Genomic DNA, 12,151 nt, shown 5'->3' with positions numbered 1-12,151 from the left:
ATTCACATTTATGAAAAAATGTGCAGCGTTAATGTGTATATTCATGTAAGTGATATATTTCATAAACTTTAGTTTGACTCAAAACAAGGCAAAAAACTTATTATCACAACTTGGAACATCAGTAAATCAATATCATTATTTTTAGAACTAAGAAAAAAGTAAACTTTGAAAACTAATTTTAAGTATATAATCTAAAATACATATAAAGTAAAAATAAGTCATGAAATCTGTATATACTATGATCTTAACTAATTTATTTCTTTATATTTCTGTACTCAACAAACATTTACAATAAAAAGAACATTTTGAAAGTAACTATATCAGAATATTATCTGTTATTGTCTCTGAGAAATGAGACTATTAATACTTATTTAATTATTCTAGCCTTTCAGCAATTATGGAATTATGTTACAATTACAAAAATCAGAAGAAAGGGAAGGTAGGAAGAAGAAAAGAAAGAAGGTATGAATATAGAAAGGGAAGAACTTAAGTTAAAAAAAAAAAAAGAGAAAAAGGCAATAAAATGATGCATTGTTTTATGACTTGCCTGAGTAGAAAAGGAGATTTGAGAAAGAAAAACAATAAACTACCAAAAAAAAAAAAAAAAAAAAAAAAAAAAAAACCTACACAAGTGGTTGAAACACAATGATTGCTTGTTGAGTGTAAAAACTAACCTTTTGTGAATATTTTCACCACTTTACAAGACCTTGGACTTTGAGTATGAATTGTTGATCTGTTACAGTTATGAGCTGCAGTTTGTCTTTTTGTCACTCTTGCCAGTTCATTCCTTTCATGTCAATGGAAGTCAGATTTAGTGATACAAAATACATTTTTGTCAGCAAGTCATGCTTAGGATCCACACACAGTGAGGCATGTAGATAACACACGCTGCTCTTAATATCCCAACAATTCAACCTCCGTTTCTGACCTTTCCCACTTATGGCATATTGAAATATAAAAGTCCCAGTGTATGCAAACTTAAAAATGAGGAAATTTAAACATTTGTCCCGGGAAGGATGTAATTTGGTTTAACAACTATGCTCACTAACTCTGAGTGTAAAATCTTAGCAGAGGGACTGGGTGGGGTTTACATGATACTATTAAATTCAATAAAGAGAAGAAAGGGTCTATTCATTCATTCACCCATTCAAACTAATTTTTTCATTGTACTTTTTATTGTTTGTTATCCCTAAAAGGATGAAATTCAATATGTAAAATATGTTTTTTTAAGAGATGAATCAGCTCTAATGCCAAATTCGATAAACTCAGCTGCTAAATTCACATTTCATTATCATAAGAGGGGGGAAAATAAATGATGCCCCAAATGTTAACTATTTTTCTCAGAAGCTCCAATCTGGAAATGAAGGGTAAGTTATTGGAGTGCTTAGAAACCAAATTGATACTTGGAAAATAAAACTCACATAATGATTTTTGCAGCCAGTGTATTTATTCTGAATCCGACAGCCATTAATACACTTTAAACTCCAGGGAATGGAAGGAACCAATGTGAGTTACTTTATTATCTCATTTATAGGGGATATATGACTTTAGAAAGAACTGTGATTACAGAAAATTTGGCTTCACCCCTTCATTGTCTGATACTTAATGTATTTATTCTGGAGATCCTATCTTCTCTAGCATAGAAATACCACAAAGATCTCATGCAATTACATGAAATGCTCTCTTTCAATGCCTTTGAAATTTCCAAAGAAGAAAATCATCCTTCAAACAGTTGGTAGTAAAACCTTCTGACAATAAGAAGCCCTAATAAGAGATGATGGGTCTATGTAAGTGATTAACAACTTTAATATTTATGTTGCCATATGGCTAATTCATGGTTTAAGCAAGGTAGGGCTGCATTGATTTTAGCCTTCTAGTTTGTGTTAAGATCACAGCTTGCTAGATACAAACCTCTCTGAGTTAGATATTCATTTCAAGAAATGCAACATATTGATGGATCTCTTCTATTTGTCTCTTTGAACATTTGTCTTGTTATTCCCATCACAGAGAGGGTATACTAGAGCAACATGGAGCAATTAACAGAGCAAGGGATCTGGATTCAGGTGACCTGGGTTCTAGGTTTGTATCTATCTTATAAAAAATGACTCAAAGCAAGTTCTAAGCATCTCTGGACCACAGTGTTCTCCTGGGCAACATGAGGATTGACCACTGTATTATAATATCAACTGACTCTGCAGTCTTAAAAATCCATCTCCTATGAATAAAGATGTGAAACCGAAGTAAAGGGACCATATTATTTGACAAAATACAACTCATTCTGAAAAAAAAATCAAAGTGCTAGAGATGAATTACATTACTACAAAAGTGCCGAGACCAGCTCGGTCAGGGAGACCCTAACCCAGTGGCGCTAGAGGAATTAAAGACACACACAGAGAAATATAGAGGTGTGGAGTGGAAGGGAAATCAGAGGTTTCACAGTCTTCAGAGCCGAGAACCTCGAAGAGAGATTTACCCATGTATTTATTGACAGCAAGCCAGTGATTAGCATTGTTTCTATAGATTAAGTATTCCTTATGGGAAACGAAGGGATGGGCTGAAATATAGGGATGGGTTGGGCTAATTATCTGCAGCAGGAGCATGTCCTTAAGGCACTGATCGCTCATGCTACTGTTTGTGGTTTTAAAATGCCTTTAAGCTGTTTTCTGCCCTGGATGGGCCAGGTGTCCCTTGCCCTCATTCCGCTAAACCCACAACCTTCCAATGTGGGCGTCATGGCCATCACAAACACGTCACAGTGCTGCAGAGATTTTGTTTATGGCCAGTTTTGGGGCCAGTTTATGACCAGATTTTGAGAGGCCTGACCCCAACACAAAAGGGTCATTGTTTTGCTTTGTGCTTCAAATGTAGACACTAATATAGCCAAAGAGGTTGACCAAAACTAGATTTGTAGGGTATACATTTAAATTAATTATCAGGACATTAAAAACTGCTCTAAATAAGTAATCAAATTACATTGGTTGGTTGGTTTTGTACCGTTGGTTGGTCCTAGTTCAAAAATGCTTACATGTTTAGAGAAAATACTAAACAATAACAGATGATACTATAAAAAATGTGTGTGCATTCTTAAAAACAGTCTTACAGGACATTTTATTAACTGTGTTTTACAAAACCCAAAATAATTTTCTAACTATGTCTCACAACACATTTAGAAGGAAATTTGTAATGCATAGGAGAAAGTAAGAAAAAGGACCAGAATTTTCAATTAAAATTGACCTTTAAATTTCATAATGGACAAAAATCGAATCAGTGTCTACAATGCTAATATAGATAAAAATAGTGATGATTGTATCCTGGCTAACATGGTGAAACCCTGTCTCTACTAAAAATACAAAAAATTAGCCAGGAGTGGTGGCAGGCACCTGTAGTCCCAGCTACTCAGGAGGCTGAGTCAGGAGAATGACGTGAACCTGGGAGGCAGAGCTTGCAGTGAGCTGAGATCGTGCCACTGCACTCCAGTCTGGGTGACAGAGTGAGACTCTGTCTACATAATAATAATAATAATAATGATTGTAATAATAGGAATAATATTTAGCATATGTGAGTGCTACGATATCAGGAAAGCACTGTGATAAGCACTTGTATTGCATTATATCACTGAATTTCCCTAATAATCCTATAAAGTAGATAATATTATGTGACTTTACAGAGCAGGAAACTTACTGACGTTCAATGTGAAAGTTGAACACTGACTACCCATAGGTACTAAGAAAGGAGCAATAGACATCGGGGCCTGCTGGAGGGTAGAGGGTGGCAGGAAGGTGAGGATCAACAAACTACCCATCAGGTACTATGCTCATTACTTGGATGATGAAATAATCTCTACACCAAACCCCCATGTCAGGCAACTTATCCATGGAACACACCTGAACATACACCCCTTGAACCTAAAATCAAAGGGGGAAGGGGGAAAAAAAGAAAGTAAAATGGCAGAATGAACAGGAATAAATATATTTGTTTTTCTCAAAGTGGTTTCTTCAAATTATAGCTAGATAGTGTTGCTTTAGTCATATTTAATCTGGCTCTGCCCATACAGCAATTACAAAACTGAGAAAAATAGTTTTCCCTTGGGAACTTCCTATGCTCCTTGCTAGATATTGTCTTTATTTGTCTAGTGTTTATTTTTTTAACTTTATTTTATTGAAGTGTAACACATAAAGTACACCAATATCACTTGTACAGTTTAACTTTTACAAAGTGTGCACACTTAGACAACTTCCACCAAGATTAATATGTATAACATTTCCAGCAGCCCAGCACTCGGCCTCATGGCCTCCCATGGTCATTGCCCATCCAATGAAATAAAAGTGCCATTGTGGCTTTTACCACTGTGGATTAATTTCTTGGTTTTATAGCTACATATATATATATATGTGTGTGTGTGTGTGTGTATATATATGCATATATATACACATATGTAAGTTTATATATACACACATACATATGCATATTTTTTAAACTTTTAAGCTCAGGGATACATGTACAGGTTGTGCAGATTTATTACATAGGTAAACGTGTGTCATGGTGGTTTGCTGCACAGATCATTCCATCACATAGGTGTTAAGCCCAGCATCCATTAGCTATTCTTTCTGATGCTCTCCCTTCCCTTATCCTTACAAGCTTCTGTGTGTGTTGCTCCCCCGTCCACGTGTTGTCGTCATTCAGCTCCCACTTGTAAGTGTGAACATCTGGTGTTTGTTTTTCTGTTCCTGCATTAGTTTGATGAGGATAACGGCTTACAGCTCCATCCACCTTCCTGCAAAGGACATGGCCCTGTTCCTTTGTATGGCTGCACAGTATTCCATGGTGCGTATGTACCACATTTTCCTTATCCTGTCTATGTCTATCATTGTTGGGCATTTAGATTGATTCAGCATCTTTGCTAATGTTATTCATGATGAATAACATTATATATATATAATGATGCAATGAACATGCACATGCATGTATCTTTATAATAAAGTGATTTACATTCTTTTGGGAATATACCCAGTAATGGGATTGCTGTGTCAAATGGTATTTCTGCCTCTAGGTCTTTGAGGAATTGCCACATTATTCAAAAGAATACATACATGCAGCCAACAAATGCATGAAAAGTAGCTCAACATCACTGATCATTAGAGAAATGCAAATCCAAACCACAATGAGATACCATCTCACTCAAGTAATACATCTTAATAGCAGCCATTTGTACTCGTTCATCAGTGACTTCTTTCACTCAAACTCAAAATCATGTGTGTGGTTTATCTCTGTTCTTACGAATAGGAGTAATTTGTTGTTTTTAATTGATGTACAGTACTTCATTGTATATACAATAATTTATGTATCCAATTCACTTGTGAGGAGCATTGGAAAATTTGACAAAATTGGGGCCAATATAAATGATGCTGCTGTTGACATTCTTCTTTGTATCTTTCAATGCATATATATGGATATACCAGTTGACTGAAACACAGACACATTACAATTTAGAATTTATCCTGTGCGAGTGTGTGTGTGTGTGTACAAAATATTAAGTGACATGTTATTTTAATAGATACTGGAAACAAGTTTTCAGAAGTATTTGTAACATTTAATTTACCCTTAATTATTAAGACCTGTAATTGTTCAACATGCTAGTCAACACACTTAATATTGTCTATTGTCTATTTATTTATTTTTTATTTGTTTGTTTAATTTAAGCAATTATTTATTTTTTATTTTTTGGTTTAACATGTTTTATTACATTTAAGCCTCACACGAAACTTGGTAGATACAAATGTCAAGTCAGTTTACAGATGAGAAAAAAATGAGTCTCAGAGAAGCTTTCCTGTTGCATATCAGGAGATGGCAGGTCTTGGATGGACATGGCAGATGATACCTTCTTGATCATTAAGGTGGGGGAGTTTGGTGTCCAAGCCTGGGGTCAGTGGAGAGCACCACGATGAGGACAGCTCTGTAAACCAAACACAGCAGAGTGCCAGAAAGACCGTGAAAGACTCACACTTGACAGCATCACTTCGGGCCTCCAGGGTCCTGTGGTCAGCTAGAGAGGTGTGATGATGATACTAGACTCAGGAGACTGAGCTGGCAATTCTGATGAGCGTATACTGGTATGTCTTTGATATCATTGCCTTTTAATTGGCATTTCTCTAATGAAGTACCATTTTGTAAAACTTTATGGTATGATTTAGCTGTGTTCCCACCCAAATCTTATTTTGAATTGCATTTCCCATAATCCCCATGTATCGTGGGAGGGACCTGATGGGAGGTAATTTAATAAGGGGGATGGTTACCCTCATGCTGCCCTAGTGACAGTGAGTGAATTCTCATGAGATCTGATGATTTTATAAGTGGCTTTTCCCCCTTTTGCTCAGCACTTCTCCTTGTTGCCGTCATGTGAAGGACATGTTTGCTTCCCCTTCTGTCATGCTTGTAAGTTTCCTGAGACCTCTCCAGCCATAGGGACCTGTGAGTCAATTAAACCTCTTTCTTTTATAAATTACCTAGTCTCACGTATGTCTTTATTAGCAGCATGAGAAAGGACCAATACGATTCACATATGTGTGTTGACCTTCTAGATATGTTCTTTTTTGAACTGCCTGTGCTATTTTTTGTGTTTGTTTTTTTCTATAAAGTGTTTTTTGTCTTTTTCTTATTGCTTTAAAGATATTCTTTATAAATATTAGATGTAAGTCTTTTGTCAGACGTGTGCATAGCAAACATTTTCTTTCTCTACTTTGCATTTTATTTCTCTGAATAGTTTATTTTGATGGAAAGGAACTCTTAATTCCTTTCTTTAACTACATCCAGCTTATCAAACCTTTCTTTTGTGAATTCTCCACCATTTAAGAAGTATTTGTCCACCCCATGTCATAAGGATATTCTCCTATATTATCTTCCACATGCTTTATGGTTTCTCTATTAAATTTTAAGTGGCAGTGGAAGTCAACCTATTTATAATATGCCTAATCACCTGCATAAAAGACCATTTTGTTCTATTTTGTTTCACAAATCCCCTTAAAACTCTGTTGAAAACTGTAAACGCTCCTCCTATGCTATAGAAAAAACACGGGGGAAGGTTTTACTAGTTACCTTCACTGTTGAAAAATTCATCCACTGGACTTTATCCCCTGCCTCTATGTTGTATGCCTAAAAATGTAGGAAGACTGGAATCCAGGAATGTGTCATCATAGCAACCTAAGAAAGAACAGAGTGATTGGATTATTCAAAGGGCACAGAAAATGACTTTTAAAAAAGAAAGGTGGTGGTCTTAGAACAAATAAAATACATTTCTGAAAACCCTTCCACAGGATCAGCAATAAGTTCCTGCAGTAAATAAAAGCTTCAGTCAAAGAGAAATCATTTTTTCATGATTTTGGCAAAAATATGCAGACACTTTCTTTAGGTTACTGCAGTATAAGATACCTTAGATACTGGCCTATATTAATCCAAGCAACAGTAGAGTTTCTCCAGGAGGCCTAAAGGAAACAGATTTAGGGGTTCCACAACTGTCAGAATCAAGAGGCAGTAGACAGTTTCAGCCTTCCCATTTGCTAGAGAGATAAGCAAATATATATCTGAGTTCTCTTAGGAAATATCCCAATATTTATACATAGTAAGAAGAGTTAATTATGGATACACAATGTTTTCTAATCAATTAAACACAAAGTAACTTAGATATAATAAGGCTTTTCTGGAATTTTAGACATGCTCACCATTGTTAAGAAATGTGTATAATTTACTAAATACTATTGGATAAAATCTATTACTTAAGGGAAATATTTAATGGGTTTAAAAATTGAAATGCTACAAAAATCATTTTTAAAATAATTAAAAGTAAGAAAAAAGGTTGTGTTGAAAATGTATAACATAAATTGAGCAAGATTTTAGCAACTTCAATAGAACAACTGTTAATTATTTTAAAAAACAAGAGATGGCTGCAGTGTTTGAATGATGAGTTAATGAAACACAACAGGTGATTTAAATAAATTATGAACGTACATTAAAACTTTTGGCTGGCACAATCCTCATTGCTATAATTATTCCTAATAGATTTAGAGTTTAGAGAACTGGTTACTCAAACATGTCTGTGTTTGTGTGTGGAAAAAAGAAAAACAGGATGTAAAATGCAGGAGAACTTCAACTCACTAAACATTTCAAAACAAAGATGGAGGAATTTGAAGTACTTGAGGCAGCAAATGTTTACCTTGCCATTCCATATCAGGCATGCAATAGCAGACATAGCATTCATGTATTCATTCCTAATGAATACTAATAGATGATTTCACCAGTCAAAATCAATGAAAATCAGATAATTTAGAGAATGCATGGAGTGTACCAACAAAATATATTCCTGACAACACAGAAGGAAATACTCTTGAGCAACTAAACTTCTACAGACTCCTCCAGAAAAATAGTATTAATGTAATTATGCAAGAAAAATTTGGAGATTTGGGGACAATATGTTAATAGGAACGAGATCTGTAATGATATGGAAAATATGAACTCGTGAGTTAGTCAATTAACTCATGAGCAGAATGGTATAGCTCAAAGAATCTGAGTTCGAGAGACCAATAGGTCTGTTTGGATAATAGCTTTCTCAGTGTTTAGTCTCTCAGGTACAGTTTTCTCACATATAAAATCACTGTAAAAAAAATGCCTACATTGCAAAGCTGTTTTGTGAGCTGTAAATATATAAAGTGCCTGAAGATGCAGTCAATGCATGAACACTCTCATTAGGACTAATAATGTCCTTCTCTTTTCATGAATATCTTTTGTGTCCATGAAATGGGGAGAAAAATCCTTGAAATTCCTGTCAAACTTGAGAACTCTGGGAAGAAGTAAAATATGACCTTAGGCTATTAAATCTTAGAAAATAAAAATCTAACAACTTCCAATTCAGTCTTCTGCCTGCTACCTACCTGCCATGTGGCCTAGAGGTGCTAAAAAAGCATTTTATCGAAATGCTGGTGTTCTGACCACTAGCAGCAACCTTATTTTCATTGCTTAGTTGACTGGAAAGGGTCACCATCCATACATATTGCAATTTTGATATTGCGGAGTCACATTGCAATTGTTCTACGAATTGCCTCTGGTGGTCACAATTGTTCATCTTTATCAGTCAGACCCAGAGCTCAACAGGGCCATTGTGAAACTGCAGGTGAAATCCGTTCCCGGCCTTCTACATCAGTCCCCAGTGACCCTCAGCCTCAAACCACCACGTAGGATGTTCTGTTCGAGGCACTTATACGCTCATGGGCCTCATGAATTATCACCGACAAGAAATACATTTATTTCCATGTGAATTCCATCATTAACAGTGCTATAAATAATGGTAAGCCAGAGGAAAAATTTTTAATTGGAAGCACATGGGCAAGGATTTTAAGTTTCCTTCTATTTCATCAGGGTGATTTTATTTCCATGGGCATTCATTATCGTACCTGACAACTGATGGCTTTATAGGTGATTTTATTGGAGGTTTCAGAGAAGACTTAAACAGGCAGAGATTAGCAAAGTAACAAGTGACGTTGTCAAGCAGGGAGGTGGTCATCACTGCGTAGGCAGAGAAAGGGGAGGAAAGGTGAAGAGTCTACCACTCATCATTTTTTTTCACACGGAAGCAATGTGAAGGTTGATAAGATGGAAAAATGGCATTAGACAGAGTTAATGAGAATAGCTAATAGAAAAAGTGGTTCTACAATTGAAACATACCTCGAAATTTCACACAACAAAGTGGTAACCAGGTCACATTGCCGAGAGCACTGAGCTATGTGAAACTAAAACAGAAAAGCAAAAAGTCCCACTGCCAAATTTACTTTCAGGCCTCTGCTGAATGGCCATCTTTCAGCCCAGAGCCAGGAATTGATTCTCTGGCATCTCTTTTCTCAATATTTTGAATTTGGATGTATCAATTTGTGAGCACTTGAACCATAAGCAAATATATGCCTAAGAGGTTCTTGTTTTGTACAAGCATGGAGTGAATCATTCATCATTTATATTTTATTTTAACAAGGTAAATGAGACAAGACAATGATCCTGTACATGCTCACATTAATATAACTAATTTATCTTTCATGTGCAGATTTTTAGACTAATAGTTGCCCTGAGATGCATCCCATTCCTAAAACACATGTAAAATTATTTGGGAGTAGCCTTGTGGTATGTACCAATCAATGGAGTAGTTTCAAAAATCCAAAATTTAGAAATGATAGAAATAAAAGCAAGTATTTACTGATTATGGATTTTCATACCTATTATTCATAGCATTATGTTTTCATGCATATACTTAGACTTAATATTCAGCACAACAATATGCAGTAGTTACTCATATTTTAACAATAAGGAAACAGGCTAAAATGGCATAAATGTTAACCATTTCTCCAGCCAAAGAAATATAAACTGGTATGAGAGATACTTGATCCCCAAATTATCTGATTATAAAACCCATAATCTTTTCAACTACTTCAAACTTGGTAAGTGACTGATACCATGACAGACATTCAGGGAATTGTTGGAGCAAAATAAAACTTGTTTTATCAAAATAATAAAAATGTGTGTATTTTAATAGGGTATATTATATCCTGTTTTATTAAGATATTTCTCAGTTATCAGAAAATCTTTCTATAATTAGACAGTCAAAATGGAATAGCAAATAAAAACAATTTGAAAGACCTGATAATAACTTTAATGATGCATTATGTAGGTGCTTCATATTTTATTTTTAAAAAGAGTAGAAAATGCTATCCAGAAACCACAAACCATATGAAATCTGCCTTTTGCTTCAAAACAAATATTTCTATAAAGACAAAAAATTAGTGATGCTTTGAGATGTATTTTCAGAGTTTTAAAGCTACCAATTTTATTTTTTGAAGAACAGAGCCTAAGACTTAATAGTTATGCAAAAGATAAATCATCTAACCATGTAATTAACTCAAAATTACAATGGCAATAAAGGTACAGTTAAATTCATATTGATATATGAAATTGTATAGAATGTTAATACACTTAATTGACATTTAATAAGATAGCTGCAGCAAGTTAATTGGATATCAATTTACGTAGTTCATAAATGTCATTTTTTAAATAATTAAGCTCATATCCTGAAGTTAATGTTCATATAGTTTACCATGAATTATTAACATATATTTATTTATATATATATAATGTGTTTCAGTCTTCCACATGTCTTTTAATCAAAAAAAACATTTATTTCTTATTTATTTATGCTTGTCAGTTAATGTGCAGAAACATAATACATTAATTTTCATCATTACAACTGAAATCAAACTTACATGGCCACTTACTATTGTTCCTTAAAGCCTGCAGAATACACCCAGTTAAAACTAAAAATCTTTTCTTCTTATCAAGTTCTTGAAAAAGACCTCAAATTTACTCTTTTCTCTAAGCTTACTTAACTCTCCTTCACCTATAAGAAATTTCTTCTTGCTGTCTCCTCCTTTTGGGTCTTGGAAACTGTGTCCTACCAATAACTACTATTTAATTTTATGGCCTTGGAGTTGCTGGGTAAAGATGAAAAACAATAAGGCTGATGCACAAATGGTTCCTTCTTTATTTCATAATCAAGTAGAGAAAAATAAACATAAAGTTTAAAATATTACAATAGGTATAATTTCATCAGCAATATTATGTCACAGACTTGGAAAAGTTAAGGCCATACCTATTGGTCCAGCTAGATAAGCTAGACAAGATATCAAAAAGAATTGCCCTAACTACGTCAGAACACAAAGTTATCTGAATCTAGCTGCCCATATTAAGAGCAAGATGAAAACCAAATGAGCTAGCAACTCTTCAAATGTAGTGTGAGCAAAACATAACCAAAGGAATAGAAACTACTTCAATAAAAGAGTTCTCTAAAATTGTACCATCTGATAAGGATTAGGTGATAGTTTGAATTCAATGAAATAAGTGTATAATGAACATTAATTATGAAAAATGCGTGAGATTTTGTTTTTAAAGCAGCACCAAGGGAAAACATTGAGTATAAAGTAATCATGCATTGGAAACAACAAATAACAAAATAGACATGGCCAAATATTAGTTAATTTAATCAAAAACATATTGCACAGAAAAAAATGATGCAGTTGCTGTGAAGGGTTAGAAAAAAGAGACTAAAGCAATTCAGGAAAAGATG

General features: G+C 34.4%; 1 long non-coding RNA gene across 2 annotated transcripts in view; it reads right to left on the bottom strand.

Moving 5' to 3' along the window:
- Positions 1-1,428: 1,428 nt before the first annotated feature.
- The window catches only part of LOC123574623 (uncharacterized), a 28,679-nt gene continuing 17,956 nt past the window's right edge, over positions 1,429-12,151 (bottom strand). For both annotated transcript variants that reach the window (XR_012416331.1, XR_012416332.1), the window contains 2 exons: positions 7,093-7,197; positions 1,429-5,953 (listed from right to left, as the gene is read on the bottom strand). This is a non-coding gene — a long non-coding RNA (uncharacterized lncRNA). The remainder of the gene's footprint in view (positions 5,954-7,092; positions 7,198-12,151) is intronic.

This window comes from Macaca fascicularis, chromosome 7 (assembly GCF_037993035.2).
Source record: "Macaca fascicularis isolate 582-1 chromosome 7, T2T-MFA8v1.1".
Taxonomy (NCBI): domain Eukaryota; kingdom Metazoa; phylum Chordata; class Mammalia; order Primates; family Cercopithecidae; genus Macaca; species Macaca fascicularis.
The sequence above is the reverse complement of the archived record's forward strand: the minus strand, read 5'-3'. Positions and strand labels throughout refer to the sequence as shown.